The sequence below is a fragment of the Anabrus simplex genome, chromosome 1 (genome assembly GCF_040414725.1).
Source record: "Anabrus simplex isolate iqAnaSimp1 chromosome 1, ASM4041472v1, whole genome shotgun sequence".
Classification (NCBI taxonomy): domain Eukaryota; kingdom Metazoa; phylum Arthropoda; class Insecta; order Orthoptera; family Tettigoniidae; genus Anabrus; species Anabrus simplex.
The window spans coordinates 1,291,299,861-1,291,327,788 of record NC_090265.1 but is presented as its reverse complement, the minus strand read 5'-3'; positions in this window follow the sequence as shown (position 1 = coordinate 1,291,327,788).

Sequence of the window (27,928 nt, the reverse complement as noted above, 5' to 3'; positions counted from 1 at the left end):
TATCGAAATATTGAGGCAATTTTAATGTCGGGGCAGACCTTCGTTTCGGGGTATTTCGTGGCTAAACGGTAAGTCGTATCACAAAACGGATGGCACAATCTACGTTCAATATGGAGTGATCTGCAACTTTGTTCATATGATGTTTTGTCGTATCTCTATTCCTTATACGTTGGATTTGTCTCTATTCCTCAATTGTACGTACATTTTGCACTTTGTACATGTATAATTCATAGTTTGAATCACTTAACGAAAGATAGAATCATCTAATTCTACACGAACATTGGTCCACCCAGTATCCACATGTGAGCCAAATTCTATGTCTGTAGCTGTCACATATGTATCCAAAAGAAATGCACTGTGAGAAAACGTTACCCCAATTTCACCCTATTTCTCTAACTCAATCCTACCCATAAATAGACGAGATAGAAGACCAAACATTTAGACCGCTAAATTAGGCGTCTCATGCTACAATTCGTTTGTCGATATGACGTATCGTTTAGCAGCAGTTAATCTGTAAATGAAGGTTCGAAATATTGTAAACAGGCATATACCTCCCATGTCGATATATACAGGGTGAAGCGTAATTCGCGCACTCGGGCGTCGCAGCGCGACTCCTCACATGCCAGCAATAAAAAAATGTCTCTTAAAAAACGTCGTCTTGCGAGTATATCCGGTAGAAAACGGACGTTAAAGAGTAGCAATCTGGCAACACTGTAACCATATGTAGGGTAACTACCGATGTCAACAGTTGGTGCAGTGGGTACAGTTTTTGGTTGGCATGCAGGAGGTCGATGGTTCGATCCTGGGTTGAGGCGCATCTTTTATTTGCTAATTTCCATCTGACCTTACCTACTGTGATACAGTAAGACACCGTTTCTAAGGTCACATGTATCCTACATTTACAACATAATAATAATAATAATAATAATAATAATAATACATTGAGATACGTACTAAACAGCATGCGGTTACCAGACGCAACACGCAATGTTGAAAGGCAGAATTATTGGGACCATGGTGATAACACACACAAATTGTAACCCAGTTTGGGCATTATTCACAGAGCACGTTGCTAGGCCTACGGTAACGTAAGGCCCTAACGAAATGTAATGGACCTGAACGAGGCAAGAATAATAGTTGGTACTAATCTATGGGACCATTGGAGGAGGGTACAAAGAAAACAGGTTTCACATCTAGTAGATGAAGTGGTGCGAATAAATTCACGCCCACGACGTGGAAAGGGCACCTTTCAAAGCTGACCAATTAAAACGATTGTTCGTCCATTTCTAGGATCGTAGTATGTAAGTGCAAATGGTTTCTAGAGGACCCACTGCAATCGCTGTTGACGATTAAGATGCCAGATACCATACCACCTGGACTACATTTACGAAATAAAAAACATACGCCGCAACCCAGGATCGACCACTCGACCTCCTGCATGCTAACCCAAAACTCTATCCATTGCACCAACAGTACAATACAAGTTATGCCTGCTGACAGAGGTAGTTACCCTACATTGGTTACAGTGTTGCCAGATTGCTAATCTTCAACGTCGTTTTTCTGCCGGATATACTCGCAAGTTGAAATTTTGTAACATACATTTTTTTATTGCTGGCATGTGAGGAGTCGCGCTGCGACGCCCGAGTGCGCGAATTACGCTTCACCCTGTATATTCATTGAAGTCGATTTCCAGCGATGTAGAAAGGTTGTGTCTGCCATTATAAAAAATATTTTAAAAATCGATAGTGACTCTCAGCAGGAGGGCGTCAGCTTTTGTAATGATTACCCTCCACTTCGACTTTGACTGGCAATATGAATGGGATCCTTCTCCAATTCCTGTGTAACTGGCATTAGTAAGGAGGGACTACCATTGTAATGAATAATTCCCTTCTCGATTTGACTGGCAGAAGTCAAGGGAGCATGCAACGTTGTTCAAAACTCCCCTAATCGATTGCGTTTGGGAGAAGGCAAGTTTGCCTGCCATTATAAACAAATTTACCCATCTAAAATATAACTGGTATTAGGCATAGTGGCCTGCTATTTTAATGGAAACTCACCAACTCGGTGTGACTGACATTAAGAAAAGGGGCCTGTCATTTTAATGATAACAGCACAACTTAATTTTGAATGACAGTAGGGAAGGTGCCTGCCATTATAATAAAAGCTCCTCAACTGTAATCTGTCTGGAAGTAGGGAAAGGGATAAGGCTGCCATTGTAACGAAAACTCCCCATATCGATTGTGAGCACGCAGTAGGTAATGGGGCCTGCCATTATAATGAAAACTTCCTTACTCGATTGCGGATGGCAGTAGCAAGTAAACCTGCCGCAACTCACACTTTACATTGGAAACAACAAGTGGGAGCCTCCCCCTGCTGTTTCTGGATAACGCTAAGAGACATGCAATTTTTAAAACAAACCTCATTCACTGCGTATACAGTCATTTACTTCGATATCCGTATACAATGTAGAGGTCCGACTCGTTAGCTGAATGGTCAGCGTACTGGCCTTCTGTTCATAGAGTCCCGGGTTCGATTCCCGGCCGGGTCGGGAATTTTAATCACTTCTGATTGATCCTTCTGGCTCGGGGACTGTGTGTATGTGTCCGTCCCAAACTCTCCTTATCATATTCAGACAACATACCACACTATCAACCATCACAGAAACACGCAATAGTGATTACGTCCCTCCATGCAGAGTTGGAATCAGAAAGGACATCCGGCCGTAAAAAAAGGGCCAAAATCACACGTGCGACGAAGTTCGCACCGGCGACCCAACAGGTTTGGGGAAAAGCGGTAGGTAAAGAGGAAGAAGAAGATCCGTATACAGTGAAGAATACCGTAGCGAAGCACGGGTACATTTGCAAGTAAATATTAATGTTATTGGCTTTACGTTCCACTAACTACTTTAACGGTTTTCGGGGACTCCGAGTTGCCGGGATTTTGTCACGCAGGAGTTCTTTTACGTGCCAGTAAATATACCGACATGAGGCTGACGTATTTGAGCACCTTCAAATACCACTGGACGGAGCCAGATTCGAACGTGCCAAGTTGAGGTTAGAAGCCAGCCACTCAGCCCGGCATCGCCTCTTAAATACTGACTTAGAGTTTATTATTTAAATTTTTGTAGCCGTTCATTTCTTCATCTTCACATCCCATGTTCAAAGGCTTCTCAATAATTGTCAGTTTCTTTGTTGAGGAAGCTAATGTCTGTCATTTTACTCCACAGAATTAAAAACAATACCTCAGTGAGCATAAATACATTGTTATGTAAACTAAGCAAAAGTAGGAAGTCGAGCTCCTTGGCTCACATTTTTTCGTTTTACAATTTGCTTTACAAGTTGCTTTACGTCGCACCGACACAGATGGGTCTTATGGCGACGGTGGGAAAGGAATGGGATAGGAGTGGGAAGGAATCGGCCGTGGCCTTAATTAAGGTACAGCCCCAGCATTTGCCTGGTCTGAAAATGGGAAACCACGGAAAACCATCTTCAGGGCTGCCGACAGTGGGGTTCGAACCCACTATCTCCCGAATACTAGATACTGGCCTAACAAGTGGCTGAAGGTATCGAGCTCGGTTCCTTGGCTGAATTGTGTGCGGTTTTGGCCTTAGGTTCAATGGGCTCCGGGCTCGATTTCTGGTCAGATCGGGGATTTTTAATTGAGTATAGTTTCATCTGGAGCATGGCATTTTATGGAAGTAAAACAAGGACGATATCTAACTCAAAAAGAAAGAGAATAGGCGCTTATGTAAGTAATGTGGTGAGATGAATAGACTGAATCAGGAATGAAGAGATACTGAATCGAATTTGTGAAAGGAGGTCGATTTGACTAAATTTGACGAGAAGAAGATGGAGAATGATAGGAAAGATCTTAAAACACACAAGACTTGTTCAGTTGGTTATCGAGGTGAGTGCAGGCATTAACAACGGTAGGGGTAAACCAAGGTAGAAATACGACAAGCAGGTTAGATCAGATGTAGGATGTAGTATTTATGCATAAATGAAATGTTTTACCGGGCGAGTTGGCCGTGCGATTAAGAGCACGCAGCTGTGAGCTTGTATCCGGGAGATAGTGGGTTCGAACTCCACTGTCGGCAACCCTAGATATGGTTTTCCGTGGTTTCCCATTTTCACACCATGTAAATTCTGGGGCTCTATCTTAATTAAAGCCACGGCTGCTTCTTTCCCACCCCAAGCGCTTTCCTGACCCATCGTCGCCATAAGACCTATCTGTGTCGGTGTGACGTAAAGCCAATTGTAACAAAAAATGAAATGTTCAGCATAGAACAGCGTGGCATGGGGAACTACTTCAAACCAGTCTATGGACTGATGACTCAAACAACAACAATGTTGTTCTTAATGCTACAGAATAATAATATTACACTTCTAGAGAGATAGTTCCATATCGTCGCTTCACCGGTAACACGTTGTATCCCACAATACTCTTCCTAACCATTATTCTCCTTAAGACTGGTCACGCCTCCCAGCCACATATGGATACGCAGTCCATCAGAACAATGTCCGTTGTGTTCGTTTTCCTCTGTCGGTGATTAAACGAAAATGAACCTTACATGCATTGTACACTAGGAGTGCGTAAATACGTAATGCAAACATACATTCCTACAGTACGGTACTGTAAAGTTCATTTTCCTTTACACATGGGCATAGGAAAATGAACACAACAAAATTTGTTCTGATGGACTGCATATCCATACGTGGCTGGGGGGCGTGACCAGTCTTAAGGAGAATAATTGATAGGAAGAGCTTTGTGGAATACAACCTTTTACCGGTTGAGCGACGATATATTTTCACAGCAACTCGGTAACTTGAACCCACGTAGAATTAGTAGTTCCCTAGTTCTGGTAGAGCAGCTAAAATAACGGTTAAACCCTGTAATATTTACGACAGAGAGCTTCGCTTGTGTTATTATTTTATAACAATGAAGGGGTATTAAATTCAGCCCGTGCACCTAAGTGAATGAGCATTGCACATGGAAAAGGTTTAAAAAAAATGTAGAATTACATTAACGCCACTATTTTTCTTTTGAAATTGTCGAGGTCCTTGTTTTAACAACACTTTGGTCATACTTCCAGCTGTTTTGATAAAGTATACTCCGTAGAAACCTGCAAATTTTTCTTATATTGCTCCTGATAAATGATTAGCATAACTAATAATTACACTGTACCGGAATTTTGTTGAAACATCTAAAGTTGCATCGACTTAGACAGAAACGAAAGTGCTATTGTTGTCTTCATTAGAAATCAATGGGAGCACTATGGATGACTGGGGACGTTCCTCTAAATACATTGTTGTGAATACGATTTTTTAAGTGAGGCTCCTGTTTGGCTAAAATAAAATGAAGTATTTCTAAGTAATCCCCTTTGTTATGAGAACTTTCAGATTTATCGTGACCACAGAAACTTAATTCTTGCTTTGCCAGAAAATAAACAGTGGAGATTAAACGTTCAAGAATGGATCTATTTTGATCGAGATTATATTGTGTTTTATTGCAGAAAGTCGAGCAGTTTCAGAGAAAGAATGTTCTATCCATTTTGTCTGTAATCCGTTGAACTTGAGAGTAGCAGTTATATATAATTAAACACCCCTGCTTTTTGGCCACTACATTATTTAAGGTATGTAGTACTATCCCTACTTCGCCTATTCGTTATCATTGCTTGAAAATAAATTTCAGTGAAAACAATAATAATGCCGTTTCTATTTACACTCCTGTCAACCATGGCTTCGTTTCATACTATTGTTTCTGAAAATTACGGGTAAATTCCCCATCAAGTTTTCAAAAACTAAGATTCAGTGCAGGTCTTTTGGTTATGACTTCCAGTTTTCCACATGAATTAATTTAGCCTACTGAATAACAATCATTTATCTATTAAACTTTTTCTCAGAATGTGGTCTTTGAATAGAACTGTATTTCCTGGAATAAGTAGGCCGCATAAATAATTGAAAAAGTAATAAGTAGCCCATTGGTCATTCCGCAACTTTATACATGAATGAAGCTGAATAGAAACGCCACCCAGGACAGCTACAAAATAATCATCCCCACAACTTAACCTCAATAATGATCACTAATCACTGCAACACTACCTGCAGAAAGTATATTTAAATACAACAGCAGCGTCAAAGCAAGATTAGATGCTAAATGCTACGGGGCTGGAATAAGGTTAGTACAAACCCCTCCAAGCTGCAACACGAAAAGCGCATGTTTGAAAGGCTAGTGAAGTGAGTAACCTTTGTGCTTTAACGTAAAGGGTCGTACAACTTCATTGTTATTAGGGAACTGAGAGGAAAATGTACGAGTGTGTCATTGAGCGGCGAGTCAGGCTGCGGCAGCCTCAGCTCTTACTCCCGAGCAATCGGATAAAATGTTTCGCGTTTGAAAATACAGTACATTAGTTATGAATAAGCGAGTATAATTAGAACAATACAATAATTCTCTTTGAACATCACAATAAGATGCTAGTCGCTGTCAATACGTAAGGCGCTACCATAAGTCAGCAATATGCTTCGTCAAGTGGGAGACACAGAATTAAAATCTCGACTCTTTCATGATTATTTTTACTCTTCGAGATTCAGGAAACCGGGTCACTACGCCTGCGGAGCTTCCCGTCCTGCATAGGTGACGATTCTTGTCTAATGAATGAAGACTAACCTATACATTCTATTTTAAAATCTTAAAAGGAAACACAGCATTCATGTCTACATTTAGTGTAGAACTACCTTGATGTACCCGTGCTTCGCTACTGAATTCTCAGAAAGATTGTCTTTGTGGTTTTTCTTACTGATCTCAACATAGGTCATTACAATGACGTCAGTAGGTATGTCGCGATTCAAAGCAATGTTATCATGTAAAATACTCGTTCAAATGAAAAACCGCATATTTTCTCACTTTTAGCGAACAGTACTACAGTGCCGATCTAACAGTCCAATGTTCCAGAGCTGGAATGACCAGGCCGCAGACAGCCGCAAACACTTCTCTACCTTTATTCCGTTCATGCTCATTCCAATCAGTGGCTGAGAGTAGAAACTGAATAGCTGGAATGCTATGATGAACCAGTGTGTTACGTACCAGTAGTATCAGCAAAAAATTTATGAACCAGAGGAATGGCATGTTAAAGAAAACAGGGATCTAACTCCCCAGCTACTTCCCGCCAATATTCAGGCAGACTGTTATACTCGGTTCGCAGCAGTAATCCCATATATCGGAGATGAGTGTCAACAGAACACACAAAGCCACCGCTGTCTCGATCGTCCTATATTGCCTTCTCTATACGAGGCTTTTTGCGAATAGGCTGCGTTATAAGTTCTCCGCTAGGTGGCAGGCAAAGACGCACAAAGTTCTTAACGCATTATTATGACGACAGCTTACAAAATACTATACATTATAGACTCAGTGGCGGCTGGTGCAGAAAATAAGTTGTATGCTGTAACCCATCCTCCCTCCAAAAATTATTTATAAATATATGCTGTTTTCAAGAGGCTCTCCACTGAGTTTTAAATGCTGAACAATATACACATTCCTCATAAGAAAACTTATTTAAAACTAATGACAAAACATCACGAACTCAGAAACACTTGTTGTGAGCGCGCAAAAACAGAAATTCTCAATGTTACCAAAATCATTTAAATAAAACCAGCAACGTTGTAATGCAAAATTACATGTAATATTGCTATAGTGAAATGTATAAACTGGACATTTTGTAATTAAATAAAATCACAATATCATGTCCTTATTTTGATAACACAAAAAGTACAATTTTTATGGTTCATCGATTTCCAAATGTGGCTATGGAATAGGCAGGTACGGAGAATTAAAAGACCTAGCGTGAACAGCTCTACAGTATTTTGTTTTCCCGTTTGCTCTGAGCGATCCCCTCTTGAATACTACCGCTGAGTCAAAAGAGTGCCACTTGCAACTTCTCATTTCGGTCGTAATGCAAGTGTGACTAGTGCTGCTTCTCTGTGGTCGAAAAGACAGAGTTCCTGCTTTCTGGCTCAAAGCTTAGAAATTCTCACTGAGCTGTGATCTGCACAGCACCCGGCATGGAGCGCACGGTTAGTTACCTGGTTGTGAGGGGTGTTGAATGATTTCGTATTCTATGGCAGACGTCTTTTTCAATGTACTGTATTTGATTGTAGATAATATTATTAAAGTAATTTATTTTTCAAATAGTCAATGTGCTGCAGCACTTCAGCACATAAGGTAATATCGCTAATATTACCTGTATGAATTCGCAGTTGGCCTCTTCATGTCACGATTTAAAGATTTTCCTGGATGAAGGCTTGGAGTGGTACACCGGGTGGCTAACATTTTGTGTTCTTTTCAACATAATATCAGTTAACAGAAGACTTACGAACTTGGTTAGAATAACATCACTAACAGTTTTGCTGATATTCTTGACCACACACTGTAACAGAACACATTCTGAAACGGAATAAGTAGCAAGTCCTCGTATTACGCTCGTTTGAAGGACTTCCGACAGTAGAGGGCAGCTTCAACAATCTCCTGCAGATGCTTCATCAGAGCAACAAAACAAGGTTTTGGGTTCCTCTGTTATGATGAATAATCAGTTCCATTTAGTGGTGTCGAATCTCTAGGCAGTGAGACATGGCGCGCATGCCTGGGGGCAAGGTTGGACACCCCCCCCCCCTGCTCTTAGGGAAAGGAAAAAGTCTAATATAGTCAGGTGTTTTTCTTTCAAGAAAATGATTTAAAAATCTGTATTAAGTAGGAGTGGTAGGGGATACCGTGTGTGGTATTCTACCGTGGAATACAAGTAGCCATTCATCTTCCAAAATATTAAAAATACTACACACCCCCAGGTCCCCCCCCCCCCCCCCGCCACTTACAAACTATCCTATGGGCGCCCATGCAGTAAGATGTTGCCGACGCAAATGTCACACTCCCTCCTCTCCTCAACAACACGAACCAAGTACCCAGAAAATAATCTTTGATTTTCTGTTTCTAGATTGATAAGCACATTATCATTTGGATATCTGAGGTTGTGTAAAAAGGTCTAAACATGAAGACGTTGCCCGTTACAATTCTTATCACACGGAATCCACCATCCTCCACGGCTATTACCTTCTGAAATAAGCTGTAAAGGCTACAGATGCGAGAGTTATCTGAGGATATCTAACTACTTCCTTTATCAGATCCTTGCCTAGATATAGCCGACAGCTAATTTTCTCTTAATTCCCTTCTACATGGTATTTCATGAAGTCGCTTTTTTTCTGGCTGCGAAACACCTTGCCGAGATTTTCAAAATAGTACACAGCAGTTGAATATATCGGGGAATGAATCTGAAGTTTCACTTCTACAAATAAGTATAACTTGCCCAAACGGAAGGAAAGGAATATACTTCAAATCACTTTTAAAATATCTATAAGCAAAACATGATTAAATCATTTCACAGGTATACATAAAATGTAACTCGTACAAACGGAAGTGAACAGACACGTTTACTCAAAGTACAAAATAACTCAGCTTTTCACACACACACACATGCATGCATCAATAATACAATGCTACACCCATACTGACGTGAAGATTGTGCGTCTACGACTGCATTCTTACGGCGACAAGAATAAATATTGGCATTAGGACCTTCCCGTGTTAATCTAGTGGCACAGATCAGGCAGTATAAGAGGATAGAGAAGGCGGTGCACAAAGCACATCACAACAAATAATGGTCAATATAATGTTGTTGTCAATCAATTTTATGAGCTTTTTATATTGTAGTCCTTCGCATTTAGTTTCCTTCCGACTCTGTGATATTAGGGCATCTTATGTAAAGTGAGCCCTCCTCTCTTTCATGAATCTCTCTTGTCTTTTTCAAGCCATCGTTCTTCATGTTTTTTCTCATTTTTTAATAATCTTCGCAATTTCTCTTCTCGATATGGTCTGATGACAACGCGATTAACACCTTAAGACAATCGTAACAAACTCCATGGCCAGTTAACACGATTGAACAATACTTCCATGTCAGCAATGCTCCGCGTTGATATAGACTAAGCTACAAAAGTATACATTCATCTAAATTCATGAATTCTCGTATTATAGTCGTCCATCTGTGAGTGGGGGTGGTAAAATAACACCCACGTTAAGCCTGCCTGTTGTAAGAGGCGACTAAATGTGGCTCCACAGGCTCTGAACTTGGGAGGGTGAGTTGGCAAACACGGGGCCCTTAGCTGAGTCCTGCCATTGGTTTCACTTATGCCAGGCTCCTCTCTTTCTTCTATCCTATTCGACCTCCCTTGGTCAAGTATTGTCCTTTTCTGAACCCGACTGTATTACGTATGGAGCCCTAGAGAGACTTTCATTTTCAAAACTTCCAGGCCCTTGTCTTTCGTAGGCCGATATCTTCATTCTTCCATTTTTCTCTGTTATTAGTGCATTATAGAGGACGGTTACCTAGTTATACTTCCTCTAAAACAATAATCACCATCACCACCAATCTTATCGTGGTCGGTACGGTAAAACTGAATAACGCATAAATGATGGTAAATTGTATTCTCTATAACTTTTGTTATGTAGTACTTAAATTAAATTTTATACTCCTTCCCCTAAACTACAATTCCAACCGAGGTGAATAAAATATTTTATAGCGTAGACTGTAGTTCCTTATCCCTAGACTTTACATACCGATTTTTATTAAATTCTGTTAACCCATTTTCTCGTGACTAGCCGCTGATATTGACTGGCAAGAATGATCCAAATTCTTGAATATCTCTGTTACAGCCGATACGGTAAAAATGTATAAAACATTAATGATTGGAAATTAAACAACATATAACTTATGTAGTACTCATCGATAGGGCCACTAATGACATAAATATTTGAGAATTAAATGTTAGGCCTCCCTCTAAACTACCATTTCGCTCAGAGTGAATGAAATTGTTCATGGCCCAGACTGTAGTGTCATATTCACTGACTTTACATGTCAATTTTCATTAAATTCTGTTCAGAATTTTTTTTGTGATGCACGTGCATGCATACATACAATAATAATAATAATAATAATAATAATAATAAGAAGAAGAAGAAGAAGAAGAAAATAATAATTTTATTTGCTTTACGTCTCACTAACTACTTTATGGTTTTCTAAAACGCCGAGGTGCCGTACATACTCGTACGTACATACGCACTGACAGACATTACGGAAAATTAAAAAGTGCATTTCCTTGTAACTGTGGACACAACCGATACAGAATTACCATTCTTTTTAAATTCTGAGCGATGTGCAGACAGAGCTCTTATTTTAGATATACCAGTATGTAGATGTTGCCTATAAAATGTGTCAATATTATGTTTTGTTTGGTTACTCGTGAATGAGCGATTGGGTGAAGGTATAAAGTTGAATAAAGGCCATGTCCCCACTTTCATTATTATTGAGTGTACAGGTAGTAGATAGCGTGACCCCCTTTTTGAACCTCGACCGAGGTGAGCTGCCTACACACAGATTAGATAGCGCCCTTATCATGTCAACCCAACCGCGTGATTGATCAGGTCAAGTCCTAAGTTCGTAACCGGTGCAAAGCTGCAGGCAAGTTCGCTCAAAATTCCAGTCACATGGCGACGAGTACAGGTCAAGTAGTTATAAGCTTCCAGAGGAGGCGGGCCCTGAACATGGTTTATGATGATTTCCCATTTTCATATCGGACAAATACCAGGGTTGTGCTTTAATAAAGACCTCGTCACTACTACCATACCCTTTTTCCAACACAGCGTTGCCGAAAACCTATAGAAGGAGCAAGCTTGTAGATTTACGCCACCGGCCGAGTTGGCCGTGCGGTTAGGAGCGGGTAGCTGAGAGCTCGCATCCGGAAGATAATTTCACTGTCGGTAGCCCTGAAGATGGTTATCCGTGGTTTCCCATCTTCACACCGAGCAAATGCTGGGGCTGTACCTTAATTGAATCGATTATTTCAGAAAGCAGTCAAGTGCCAAAAAATGAAAAAAATGAGTTATTGGCAGAACATGTTACTAAGAGGGTATACGCACATTTTGGTACTGAGACCAGTCAAGAAACGTCCTGCTATAATGGTCAGATATTACGTTGAATATCGTATTTAGTTCTGAAACCAGTTAAGTGACACCACTTGGCTAGTTTCTGCAGTAAACTGCTAGTACATTTTGTGATGTGGCGCACGTTGCCGGTTGGCTCTGCTGCTCTGAACCCAGAATAACCAGCTGTTCAGCTGTTTTTATTATCATTGTTGTCTTTCTAGAACCGCATGTTCGTAGTTTTTTTGTGAACAACTGATTGAAAAAGTGTTTCTCTTGTTTAGTGCAGTGTTTTTTATAATCGTAGTGATATGTCTGAAAGTTCAGGAGACGAATCTGTATCTAAAAGGAAACGAGGAGTGGTAGACAAACAAACTTACATGCGTAATATTATTCGGAATGCAAGGGTAAAAGGAGAAGGTTATATTTCTTACTCAGGCAAGGAAGTACCTAGCCTGACCCCTACATTATTATTTGTTATTGTTTGTTTTTAGGTGCCCGACAATGTCAAGAATATGCGTGACCTAAATGCCTTAAAACCTTACCTGATGAGATATGAACACTTTTATGACAGCATTTTACAAAGGCCTACAACAGGGACAGAATGTGCTGTGGAGTTTGTTTGTGAGGATTGATTACCACCTGTCATGATGAGCAGGCATTGCTGATTTCATCCCTTTAATAATTATATTTGTATCAGCAATGTAGTCTAAACCTATTAAAATATTTTCTATTTCCACAAATATGGGTTTTGTGACAAAATCCTTTCTAAATTCAAGAATTATCCCATAAAAATATGTTTGTAACACTCGTTTATTTCAGAAACCGGTCAAGTGGAATTTTTTCGGATTTTTTTACAGCAAAGTTAATCAGCACAAAATATGTTTTCTTAGATAGAAAGTATTAAGAGATATAATACTTTCAAGCTAAAATATTAAAACCCCTACCATAACATTTTATCTGATGCTAGGCAGTTCTTTTCATTTTCCCAAAAATGACAGACTTGGCACTTGACTGGTTTCTGAAATAATCGATTCAATTAAGGTCACGGCCACTTCCTTCCCATTCTAGGCCTTTCCTGTCCCATCGTCGCCATAAGACCTACAATATCTGTGTCGGCGCATCGTAAACCAAATATTAAAAAAAATACACCACTGTTGATATCGTGATCACAACACAGGACATTCTGTTTTACGTGGAATCTGAACCACTGGGAGGTGACATATGATACCAAACATTCCTTATTCACTGGCTAGTATTTCAATTGCTGAGAAATCGGTTATTATGTTACTAGACTATCATGCGCCCGAAAGTCTGTCTGTTTTAGAGAGACTTTAAGGCCAGATGGAAGAGTTGTGACTGAACTGAGCCCAGATATATGTTTAAGCTTCAGGCCGCCATTCTCCCACAAGGTGAGTTCTTTTTACGACTAATGTCAAATTCCAGGCCTAGCATTGTTAGAATAAAATATTCAGTATTCCGATTAATGGTCCTTATTCCCTTCAAAGGAGTTGTCTCCCCGGTGTTTCGGAAGCTTTAGAAAGCAGCTTGAGACACAACTGGTATATTTTCATGCTATCGGTTGTGTTTAACAGGGGGAAAAGGAAGAAATCGTATGACGATACATCAGATGAATACATAGGATATGGAATAACGTCAACTTGTGTTCAGGAAGAAATTCCTGGGCTGGTAGAACAAACTTTGTGAATGTTCATCCCGACTGTGAAGGCTCTGAACGGAAATATTGGCTCAAACCTGGAACATACACAGTACAGCAAATGTTGTACGATGGGAGCATTGTCATAGCGAGTAGGAAAACTGGCAGTAAAGTCCAAAACAATATTTCTGAAAATAAGTAATAGTTAAAAGAGAGCTATAATAAAAGGGGAGTGGGAGTGATTATTGCTTTGTGAGATAAAACGACGAGATTATGAGCTCCGCCAAATCAAAGGACGATGATATCTACTAAGGGAGAGGAAATACTCTCAGGAGGGAAAATATAAGGGACTTCCTTAGGGACGCGCAGCTGTGAGCTTGCATATGGCAGATAGTGGGTTCGAACCACACTGTCGGCAGCCCTGAAGATGGTTTTCCGTGATTTCTCATTTTCACACCAGGCGAAATGATGTACCTTAAGGCTGTACCTTAATTAAGGCCATGGCCGCTTCCTTCCCACTCCTAGCCCTTTCCTATCCCATCGTCGCCACAAGACCTACAGCATCTGCGTCGTTGTGACGTAAAACAGATTCTAAAAAAGGGAATTATAAAGAAAGACTTTCTTATGAGCGTGGCATTGTATGGACGTAATGGACGATAACTAACTCAAAAGGAAAGATAAGGTAAGGTAAGGGTGTATTCTGCCCGAAGGCAGGTCTGAACCTCCTCAGAGGTGTGCCTGAGCCGGAGTTTACGTGCGGTAGGGTGGCCAGTTCTTTTCCGCTCCTCCATTCCCTTACCTCCCACCAACATCGAGCGGCAACCAATCCAAATCTTGACCACGCCCAATGTTGCTTAACTTCGGAGATCTCACGGGATCCGGTGTTTCAACACGGCTGCGGCGGTTGGCAAAAGGAAAGATAATAGAAGCTTTTAAAATGTGGTGATGCAGAAGATTGCTGAAGGTGAGATGGGTAGATCGAATCTCGAATGAAGGGATAACAAGTCGATATCGATTTGGCTGAATTAGACTAGAAGACGAGATAAAATCATAGGACACATCTTAAGACACTCAGGACTTGTTCACTTTTTTGCGGAGAAGGCAATAGTAACCGTAGGGGTAGACCAATTTAGGGTAGATGTAAGATGTAGTAGTTACGAAGAAAAGAAAATATTAGCATAGGATAGGGTGGAATGGACAGCTGCATCAAACCATTCTCTGGACTGATGGCTCAAACAACAACAGTGGGTATGATAGGGAAGGGAAAAATCAACGTTAATGCCTTGTAATCTCGGATAAGTAAAAACGTACAGCTACTAGATCTGTAGAGTATCATTTGTCAAAGGTTACTGTTACAGTAGTTAAATATATCATAATGACTATAAAGTACTGTAAATGTAGATACGTCGTAATAAATTAAGATTAACATGTCACGAGAATGGGAAATTCGTGACATACGAATAAAATCCCACGGGCGAATAAACGCACTGATGTTGCAGATGTATACCAGATATGTAAGTTCATGCTTTAATTTAACAGCACCTCTCTGCCCTATGCAAAGATATGCGCTTGAGAGATTGAAATCGCAATCGACATATTTTACAAAATAATGCCGTATGTTTGTATCACTACGTACCTTATAGTAACTTTCTTAAATGTTTACATTATTTAAATGAGATTATTAGAGGTAGCGGATTCCCGGTGGGGTCGGGAATTTTAACCATAATTGGTTAATTTCGCTGGCACGGGGACTGGGTGTATGTGTCATCTTGATCATCATTTCATCCTCATAACGGAGCGCAGGTGTTCTACGGGCGTCAAATCAAAAGACCTGCATCTGGTGAGCCGAACGTGTCCTCGGACACTCCCCGCGCTAAACGCCATACGCCATTTCATGTCATTTCACCGTACACACGCATATATCTGCTGTCCTCAGAGGTCTGGGATCGATCTCCGTTCTGTCTGTGGTTTTAGACACTGGCAAAAATAGTGCATACACAGATTGGATATATCTTCATCGACATACTGTGTTATGCCTATTAGGGTCAGTCCACAAGGCTCCGTGAATTACATTATTATTATTATTATTATTATTATTATTATTATTATTATTATTATTATCATTATTATTATTATTATTATTATTATTATTATTATTATTATTATTATTATTATTATTATTATTATTATTATTATTATTATTATTATTATTATTGTTCGGATTCCTGGCTGAATAGTGAGAGTAGAAGCCTTCGGTCCAAAAGGACCCCGTTTCTATTCTTGCCCGGCTCAGGGTTTTTAGCCATGTCGGATTAATTCATCTGGCTTGGAGCTGGGTGTTCATGATCGTGTTAAAACACATCTTCATACACACAAAACACTACATTACTAACCACCATAGAAACACACAATAGTGAAAACATCCCACAGCGCAGTGCTGGAGACAGGAAGGTTACCCGAACTGCAAACTGGACTTAATCTGCATCAACGTCGACCCCGTTAACTGGAAGAAATGCCAGGAAGTGATTATGGTGATTATTACTATTATTATTATTATTATTATTATTATTATTATTATTATTATTATTATTATTATTATTCATTATCTATTTTCGTTTAGTAATTTACAAAATATAAGGTATAGCTACACTGAACACTACCCATTTATACTTGAAACAGATGAATTAAAGAACGTATCTTAACAAACGAGTATCATGAACAGGTACATTTGAATAACCATTAACCAAATCAAAAGCCGTGAGAATGCCTATGTCCACAGCTAGGACATCCCAGGTCAAGATGGCGGAAAATGACTTCATATTAACTTATCCTTAAGACGTTATTTATCATGTCTTGGAATAAAACATTACTTGAACTCGGATTTCAGAGGATCACGTGGTTATTGTGTGCTAAGTAGAAGAAATAACGAGATATTTCAATAATAATAATAATAATAATAATAATAATAATAATAAACTCAGCCTGCAGCAGTCATTGGATGGCCTGAGTAGTTCAGTGTTCGCTGTTGCCGGTCCCAAGCCCGGGTGAAAGAGGAGGGTTGGTTTTGACTGTATGTTTGGTCAACCGTAAAAGAGAATTTAACCAGAAGAATCCAAGAGGCACCTCTCGATCTCAGCAATTGACTTGTAATCTTGTGGTCATACAATTATGTTCACTCCTGCATGTATCTTCAACTTGCAACATAGGCATGATGGATAACACGTTATCACAGCAACTACCCCAGACTCCACCAACTAGTCCGGTTTCTCCCGTTCGTCAGTTTGTGGGGAATCAGGAACATCATGCAGAGAAGGGTCGGAGCTCCTCAAAATCTCCTCGTTCCAAGGAAAGGATTAATGTCAAGACCCTTCTGAAAATAGGAAAGCTTAAACATCTCATGGACAATCTGGACAAATTTGACATTCAAATAGCCACACTCCAGGAAACGCACTTCCTAGATGAAAACCATTTTGACTCTGAAAAGCACAGGATATGTAAAGGTAAACCTGCCAAAAGAATTCACGAGAACCTACGACAACTAGAGACAGTCTTTGCGGTAAGAAAATCAATCATCAATTCAGTACTTGACATTATATCCCCTCTGAAATAATGTCAGTACTTATTGTGAAATGGAGCAACAAAGCTTACTCATTGGTCAATGCCCATGCTCCCACAAGCAATGATGACAAGAAAAATCCACATAAAGTTGAAGCTTTCTCGGAACTCTTAGAAGAAACCACTAGCAAGGTTCAAAAACATCACGTGAACATTTTAGTAGGTGATTTTAACGCACAGATTGGCAGAGAGAGGAAACACAAATGGATTGTAGACCATCACTCAGCACATCGGAGGACAAATAAGAACAGAGCACGCCTTATAGAATTTTTTAAAACTTTCACTTGAAACTCATGCCTACGTATTTTGTGAGACCTCCACTCAAAACTAAAACGTGGAAGTCACCGAACCCGTTGTTAGAGGAATTCGAGATTGATCGTGTTGCAGTCTCCAGAAAATATATGTGCGATATTAAAAGTGTCAGAGTACGGAAGTGAGTTGTCGAAACGGACCATTATCTATCAGAAATCAAAGTGAGATTCCAACCCAACCGATCCAGACCTAGACACAACAGATCTCTAAGAGTTGACCTAGAATGCATTAAACAGAACATCAGCACCTTCTTACAAGACATACTACGAAAATAGGATCTCAAGAGCTGATCAGACCTACGTAAAACACTTCAAACATCAGCCCTGAAGTCAGGACACCTTCCGAGGAAACGAAAACTTAGATGGTGGAACACAACCTGTGATAAAGCCATTGATGATCGAATGAAAGCGTGGGATCAGTGGAATGGACATCAATCAACTGAAAAATAGGAGGCCTTCTTAAAGGTACAGAAAATTACCTAACAAATAATCCGCTGGGAGAGACGAGCGTATGACACAAACATACTCTTAGAAATCGAGCAAAAATTCCTCAAACACAACACTAGGAATTACTATCAAGATCTTCCGTGAGAATGTATTCAGTTTTCAACCACCATCTTTATGTTTCTATCGAGCAAATGGAACATTGAAACGAACACCAAATTCTAGCTGACTACTTCCGAGACCTCCTCAATTATGGTCCTCCAAAAAAAGACTGAACTTCGAAGAGCCCATGACTAAACCTGATTCACAACCCCCGACAATACTGAAAATAGCAGAAATAATCTAATCGCTTAAAAGTAATAAAGCTCCTGGAGAGGATAGCATCACCGCGCAGATGTGGAAACTAGGAGATGGTCTCGTAAGCAGAATTCATGCAATCTTAGAAGAAATCTGGGAAACTGAAACGTTCCCGAAAGATTGGAAGTGCGCACTAATATACACATTGCACAGAAAATGCAACAAGGCATATCCGTACTACCGACCACATACATATTTTTTCTAAAGCTCTATTAAACCGTTTAGAGAAAGATACAGATCACTTAATCGTAGAGTATCAAGCGGGTTTCAGGAAAATTATATCATATTCTGAACAAATATGGAATTTGAAGGCGAAATTAAGGATCCGCCGAGGTAACAGCACGATCGTTACTTTCGTGGGCTTAAATAAGGCGTATGATTCTGCGGACAGACAGACAGACAGACAGACAGACAGACAGACAGACAGACAGACAGACAGACAGACAGACAGACAGACAGACAGACAGACAGACAGACAGTTATTGATACTCTAGAAGAACGCAGAGTGGACAGGAAGATCAGAGAACTAATCCGGCAAACTCTCAGGAACACGACTTCTAAATGAAATTTCTAAGGGAAATTTCTGAGCGTATTGAAATATGTACGGGCTTTCGTCAAGGTGGCGGCATATCCACTATGCTGTTTAACTTCATTCTAGACAATGTTATTAGTGAATAGGAAAGGGATGCCAAAGGTGTGAGCATCGGAAATTTAGGAAGCAAAGTCAAGGTGAAATGTTAAGGCTTTTCTGGTGATCTAGCAATAATTATTAAGATCAGAGATGAAGCCAGATACTCCGTACAGAGGTTACGCAATATATCATCAATGGCAAACCTCCAGATTTGTAGGAAAAAACGCAGTACGTAGAAAATCTACATCAACATAGCAAAAAAAAAAACTCCACTAGAGATGAAAAACGGCACAATTTCACAGGGGTCCATCTTCAAATACCTTGGAAAAATCATACTACCATCGGGAATAGACAGTAGGGCCAGCATAGAAAGAGCTACTAAATTCCATAAGGCGTACAGACTAAAGTGGAATTACTACAACAAGAGAGTCATATCGCGTTATGCAAAATTACAACTTTACAAGACAGTTGTTTTGCCGGAAGCTTTATACGCCTCAGAAACCATATCCCTTAGAGGTCACTCTCGACGTATAGAAACTGAAAAGCATGAAATAAAATTATCCGGAAAATGTATGGTCCCACGAGAGAAAATAGAATATGGATTAAGAGGAGAACAGAGGATCTCTTACTCATTAACTGACAGGTTCACTGATGCCGTACGCAAGAGACGCCTGAACGTCTATGACCATATCTATAGAATTGACATCGACATATTCACCAAAATATTATTTAAAGAAACTCAGGCGGACCTTCAAAAAATGAATACCACGGACGATATCATAGTAGATCGTGGAGACTTTAGTACAACAGTAGCCAAGCACATATTCGTGGAGAAACCTAAAAAAGAAAACTGGTAAGAAGTGGTCCACAGAACGCAACATAGTGCATTCTTGAAGAGATTTTGGAAGGATAAGACGATGAAAATCATCAGGCAAACGAAATAGTTCAAAGGCGCTTTTGAATTGGCATAGCGAAGAAAGAAGAAGGAGAAAAATAAGAAGACTAGATACCTTCATTATAGAAAGTTGTGTCTTTCAAAGTTCAGTTTGAAAGCCTTAGTGAAATAATTTTCTTCGCAATGCTGTATTTGCAACTTGCTATGTGCTCACAAATAGTTCTAGACCACTTAGTATATATTTAATTAACCATCGTCGCCTTCATGTCCCCCTGCTTCTCTTACCCTAGATCAGGGCCTCTCAGGGTGCATGCGCGTGGTGCATGCACTGTGCACGGTGCAAAAGACGACTTCGCTTGGTTGACCAGAGTGCAGACCCCCCACTCCTCTCTCCCTACACCTGTCTCCCCGTTCGGCCTGTCTCCGCGTTCCTCACCTTCACTGCTGTTTTTCCCCCACTGCGAAATGTTTACGTGTGGTGAGCGGAGACGCTCAGTTGTATGGGACAAGGTTACCAGTGTTATTAAAAAAATAAAAAAAGAGAATTAGAAATACACATACATGTTTGAGAGGAATGTAAACATAATTTAAAAAATGCAGAACCCGTAACCAAAATGAAAATGCTACAGTACTGGAACAAAACTCATTTGTGGATATAGAATGTTCTTCTTCAAGATGTTTCAACTTCCTTAATTCTTACTCTCTGACGTGTCCTATGATTTCATAATAATTTTCCGAATGTAGTCTGTTGTAGTGTCTTTTAGTAGACGATTTTTTTACGCACGTAATTATCGTCCACAGAATAAGCATTTGGCGTTATCGTCACGACAGACGAAAAAAAATTTAAAAAAATACGAAAGTTCCCAGTTCGATTGAAATGGACTTTCGGAAGTCTTTGCTTTCTTCGAAACAGGTTGCTCCATTATTATGTAGTTGTCGTGCGCTTATCTATTTCACTGATTAACACGTCGTCTACCACCAAACGCTTCGTCTCTCTCAGCACACTACACCATCCGAGTCAAGCCGAGTTGAGGCGAAGCGTACCGATGCACAGTGCACAGAGCCTATGCACCTCGCTCTGCACGCGTGAGAGTTTGGGCGTTTGAGAGGCCCTGCCCTAGATGGCTGACTACATTATTCTCCGAAGTAATCTATCCTCCTCCATTTCCCTCACATGACCTCACCATCGAAGCCGGTTCTTACGCACAACTTCATCCACCGAGTGTTCGGTTTCATGGCCCTTGTAACAAAGGTTCCCGGGTGCTATTCCTGGCCTGATCAGGGATTTTAAATTTCAATGGGTATTTCTTCATACTCGGGGGCTGAATGTTTGTGTCGAATTCAACATTAGAATTCATCTTAGGTAAGGCCACATCCTCACAGACACGCAGGTCACCTAGGCCTATAGGGCGTCAACTGTAACACCATTATTCTCACCCTGTTATTACCAGCAATTTTTTGCTACTTTTGTGTTATATCCGATATTACAACTAAGCAGAATTGTGGTAATTTAAGGAAACATATTAAGTATGTGCAAGATATACCTAAACATATAATCGAAATGTATCTTAGCAGGTTTGTGCCTTTTTATACGTGGTTTAGTGTGAAGTGTGGCCTCTTTGCGCAGTTATACATTGTTGAATCGTTGTAGATATGGAATAAGGATTTGATTCCTTTTGCGGTGTAACATTCCGTTCTTAAACGACGTGCACAGTCGATTCTAATACTGTACTGTTCAGCTTCAGTAACAATGACATCCCACAGATTCTCTATTGGTGATAATTCTGTTGACCTAAGTCTTGCCAGCAAGGGCAAGGGATCTGTTTGATGTTATGTAATAAAAATAAGGAAGGATCCTTTTTCAACACGCCTGTAACCATGTTGTCAGTTTTCACTTTGCTCTAGACAAGAGAAGAACTCCCACCACTAAACAAATTGACTGTCCATTGCCGTGTCTACATGCACCCAGCTGTTCACCAGACTGTGTGTTCTTATTTTACGTGAACGTCCAAGGGTACAACCCATCTTTAAATAGCTGGATTATAGTTGTTTGTAAGGTGACTGACTGTAAGCGCTCTTCCGATCCCAGTGGTACTCATCCTGCAGTGTGCACTATTTGGCGAGCTTGACGAGACATTGTTATTTCATGTGGATTTCTGGCAAGTCTGGGAGCAATGAAGCCCTCCTAGGTCAATTGCCTAATGACACTCTGCACTAACACTGTACTTCGATCAGTCCTTTGAAATATTTCATGATTTAATGCTTCATTACAAACATACAGACTAACTGACTCACATAAAAGTTGGGTTAAACACAGTCCTGACTCTATAACGTGATATACTAGATTGTTAATAACATATGAAAAACAAACGAACTTCTTATTTAGTATAGTTCTGTTAGGTTAAGAAACGGCACTGAAGATTTTGTATATTATTCTGTCAAGGTTGTAATCATTCCTTCTTCTCCACATGCAAATATTTTGCGGATACTCCGTATATATCTACTGTACTTCCAGATGACAAAGATCTCTCTCTCTCTCTCTAAATGAGTTACTCAGACGGTAGAAGCGTTGGCCTTCTGATCCAAGTTGACGATTTCGATCTAACGAGACAAGATTCTGGCTTATCGCCGTCTTCAAAACAGCAAAAGCAGTCAGTGGAACGCATTGCGTGTGTTTGTATGAAGTCACGAGCTATAGCTTCATGAACATCACGTGTTGCAGTCGATACTTGCAGACTGACTTCCATACGGTTTAATTTTTCTTCGGTTGGCAATTGCAAATAATAACAGTACAAGGACCTAACGGCTCCCAGAGTTGTAGACGATTTCAAAATGACGTTAAGACTCTCCTGGTTGTGTGGAAGAATGTGTTCACATGCTAGCGACCCAATCTGTTACTTCTACTCGGCCGGGAGTTGGTGGGGGACTGATACTCGTATGATGCTCTCAGCCTGAGTTTACTTGTGGTGGAGTGCTCTGGTCCTTTAGTTACACTTCTAGCCAACGGTATGTTGCTTGACTTCGTAAAAAATGAAATGACATATGGCTTCTAGTGCCGGGAGTGTCCGAGGACATGCTCGCCTCGCCAGGTGCAGGTCTTTTACTTTGACGCCCATAGACGACCTGCGAGTCGCGATGAGGACGGAATGATGATGGAGATGACACGTACACCCAGCCCTCGTGTCAGCGAAATTAACCAATGATGGTTAAATTCTCTACCCTTCCGGGAATCGAACCCCGCCCCTGTGACGAAAGATCAGCACGCTAACGACAGAGCTATGAAGCCGACTTGACTTCGAAGATCGCATATGATCCACATGGCTACGCCGTTGGTAATTTATTCTTGTAATAGGTCTACGTAACAAATATAATTGATTCCTTTGTGAGAACATGTTGCAAAACGTAGTCACTTAAAAAAAATGAGCGGATGCTACTGCACACGTACGTATACTTTTCTCAGAAACAATTAAAGCGACAGATATGATGTTTTTCTGTGCATCTACACGGTTCGTATATACATGGGAGGTGAAATGTATTTTTACAATACACTTAATAAAATGGAAATTGCAACACCATGAAGGCATTGGTCGTTTGTGTTGATTTTCAAGATATGGAACGATGCCATGTAGGTATTTAAACGATCAAATTTTCAGACTCATTGGATTGTTGCTACAGGTCTCCCCACGTGATTGGTCGCGGAGAAATCAACTCCAGTATACGGACTCTGGTGTAGCGTAGTTGATTTGCAGTCTGTGCAGTGAAGTGTTCCCCATCAAACATGCCTCGACGACAGAGAAGAGCAACAATTGTCGCCGTTTGAGAGGGGTCGGATAATTGGACTGTGTGAGGCTGGATTATCGCTAAGGACTGTCGCTGCACGTGTTGGCCGACAGGCATCTACGGTACAACGTGTATGGCAGCAGTGGTCAAATGAAGGTACCCACACTCGTAGACCTGGCACAGTCCCAGAGCGACAGACAACTGTGAGAGAGGATCGCCGCATCATTCGGATGGCCCGGATGGAACCCCATGCAACAGCAGCGCAACTTCGAGCAGCTGTAGCACCCCACGTCACACAACGAACAGTTGGTAATCGCCTGCGTGCAGCTGGCTTACGAGCCCGTGTCCCTGCAGAAGGTGTTCCATTGACCCCACAACAGCGACGTGTAAGGCTGGCCTGGTGTCGAGAAAGATCGACGTGGGTCGACGAATGGCATAGGGTCGTCTTTAGTGATGAATTGCGCTTCTGTGTTGCCCGCAGTGATCGCCGGAATCGTGTGCGCCAACATATCGGGGAGAGGGGCCGCCCAAGCATTATGGTCTGGGGAGCTATTGGCTTTAATGTGAAATCACAATTAGTGATTGTTGAGGGCACTATGACTGCTCGACAGTACGTTGATAGGGTACTCAATCCAGTGGTTGTCCTTATGATGGCGAACATTGCTAATGGGATGTTTTAGCAGGACAATGCCAGGGTTCACACTGCACGCATCTCCAGGGAAGCTCTCCACGACATCAACCCCTTAGAGTGGCCCGCCAGATCCCAGACCTCAGTCCTATTGAGCATGTGTGAGACATGATGGGTCGACAACTGGCCAACCGTCCTCAGCCACCCACAACTCTGGAACAACTGACACGTGCAGTGCAGCAAGCATGGGCCACAATTCCTCAGGAAGCGATCCAGGGCCTTATTGACTCCATGCCTCGACGAATTCATCAATGTATTGCAGCTCGTGGTGGGCATATCCTGTATTGATTGTTGTCCAAACTTGCGGTCAGAGGAACCTGAAAGTGTAATCATCGAATCACAACCAAACACTCGTCCTGCATGCTCAATTGCAGCAATGTAGCACCACTCCTTCTGGGTGTTGCAATTTCCATTTTCTTCAGTGTAATTAAAATCAAGTCGCATAAAAATTACGAGAAACGTACAACAAGACATAGGAAACGGTTTTTGAGTGATGGTACACGTAGCTGCTAAGCTTAGAAGGTAAAAAAGAGCATTTTGTCGACTGCGTATTTACAACTCCTATATGTTACCGGTACCTCGTAGAATCCTAAAACCTCCCACTACGGAAAGACGACTTCAGAATATTCACGTCAACGCAAAAAAAGTGAAATGTGTATTATTTTTATGGAATTAATCAAGAGTACTGTAGACATTTATTACCACATGCTTGAGTGCAAGTGGCCCTTGCTACTTGGATGACACGAGCACAGGAAATTCCCCCAGCTGAGGTAATCTGTTGCAACTAAAATATCATATTCAAGTAAACACTTCTTGATTGTTCCTTATTTGCATATAAATGGTGTAATCTGTTATTTATAATCTCAAGTAGGGAAGAAGGATGGAAGTCTTCCTTGAAGTCTTGGTGTAGAGAATGCTGAGTTTTTACAAGTGCACGATGTCAGTTTAGGTTATAATTTATCCTTTCCCTTCCCGCTCCAGCGCCGGTGCAACAGGTTTTCCTCACGAAATGCATTAAGTCCTCGGTGAATGACAGCCAATGAATTACTGGAGAAGGCAAAATCTTCTTTCACAGAAGGTTGACGACGGAGTAATTCTCTTTCGTGAATGTTGAACCACTGCCGGAGTTTCCTCACCCACGACAATATTTTCTGCCCACTTCCATTCTTCCCTTCTATCTTGCTTTCAGCAGTAGAGTCAGTTTTTCGGCCATATTCATCAGTTCTAGAACCCGGATGTTTGGGCAGTAACAAGTTAGAATACAAACTAATTTGCCCAGTAGGAAGTATCGTTTAGTGCGCTTTTATATAATGCATCGAGAGTAACATCTTTTCTAGGGCTTCCTACAGGCCGTACCCTGAACGTTTATGTAAATCTCATAGCAGAAATGTTGTGCACTAATTCACGGAAGTGAAGTCACGATTGAACATCAAAATGTTATCATTCCAGAAATTGAGTAGTAGAGTGAGCGGTTGTTGCTCGCTTTAGAACGTTTTCATTATAACCTATTAGTCTCTAAAAGCTCTAGTAATTTCATGTGACCGAAATACACTTTCTTGAGTTTTGCGAGGTTTAAGACTTTGCTCGATTTCCTGGTACGATTGAGTGCCTCCTTTTGGTGACGCGGTCTGCCCATATTATCCTCAACATTTTATGACACATGCATTTCAAAAACTTGCAGCTCCATCATTGAAAAAGAGTTTAGTTTCTATCCTTCGACGCCGTTGACAAGCATATTATGAAGCACTCTTCACGGATCGTTAACGAGTTTCTAATTGAAAGATGGTTGCACACCAAAATGTTTTGATTCCAGAAATTGAGTAATAGTGTGGGTGGAGAGACAAAGCAGGTATACCTATACGACGTAGATCACATGCAATTTTAATATTAATGCTAGTGGCAATTGTTGAATATGGCGACAATTAATATTTTAGTGAAGCCCATTAATCCTGGTTTACATTAAACACGTAGATTTACACAGTTTATTTCATACACATTTTAAATCTTGGGCTCCTATACGCAATCGTATAACTCTTTCCTTCATTTTACTTTTTATTATTTTTGCGATAATATTGGAAAGTCTGGAACAATACTTTCAGAAGTGTGCAAAGTACTTCCTTTAGATGGCTACCCGTCATTCCGGATCTATGTATATTTTTGCAGAGTTTTAGGGCATAGAAAATCTGTACAAATGCGTTTGTCGAACCAAACAAACACATTATGACCACAGCTTTTTCATGTAGTCGAGGAAGTCGATCATATTGGATGTAGGAAGAAAAATTAGCAATATCATTAGATATTCTAAACTTTCCTTTAAGCAAGGTATCGCGCGGAAGGTCTATTACTTCTAATTGTAAAGATGAGGATGCAGTTGCAGCATCTACAGAAAATGGTGTCGTAATGATATCAAAATATGATTGAGGACAGTTCAATTGTTATTATATTTACTGAAATAGTGTTTTGAAATTAATAACAGACTTCGGAAATAACTGATAAACTACGTCATCGATATTAGCCGAAACTTCAATTAACTTCGCGAAATGAGGGAAATTACGATTTTGGATTTGTCTTGTCCCATCAAGTTAATGGATTTAACGCCGTTAGATTTTTCCCCGTGGTGGGCATTAGAAACAAACAATTTACGCCCAGGAACCAGAAAATCCCGAGCGCCTTCGACAACTCATCGCCAAAACCTGCCGATCAAAATACACCGACTATGCTTTAGTGCACTAATATATCATTGTGATTGCGAGTTTATTCCCCTATCCCGTCTTCGTCCGATCCTAATGAAAAATCGGCCGCTCTTACGGGCACATACATTTACATTCATTGAAAAAAGTGCATACAGGAGAATATTTAACGTATTGTACATTAAGTAACGGCGAAACTTAAACAAATAATTAATAAAATAGAGTATCCTTATTCCAGACTTAAATCTCCCACACGTAAGACTGGCACTATGATGCGTTCGGCTTGCTCTTACCATCTACGCTATACTAAACAGCGGCGCAATGCGTGCAGATTACAGCTCACGGTATAGTTTTAACATGGTCGCAATGTCCACTTCGTTTTTCTTAGAAGTTATACTTACATATCAGGTAATTTAGCGAGTTCACTCATGGTTTCTGTTATTTAATATTATGACATAACTGCTTCTTGCTCTTTGCGTAGACCATAAATACAAAGATATCTGTTTCACCGTGTTTACATTGCGTGCCTTAATTAAGGCAACGGTCGCTTTCTTCCTTGGCCTAGCCCTTAACTATGTTTCAGGACGAATATAGAACTTCGGTTTGCATAACACAAGATTGGTAGGGGAAGCTGAGCTGATTCACGGGTGTAATCAGAAAACTAACACCATAAACAGAGTATGGCCTAATTTATGCCAACTCCTATCATATGAGGTACTGGACGCTTATCAAGCAGGTGAGGGGAGCGTACTTTAACGTCAGTACGTCAGAGGGATATGAGAGCAGAAGACCTACCAGGATGCCCTTGTTATCACCACCACACCGGGCATGGCGTCTCA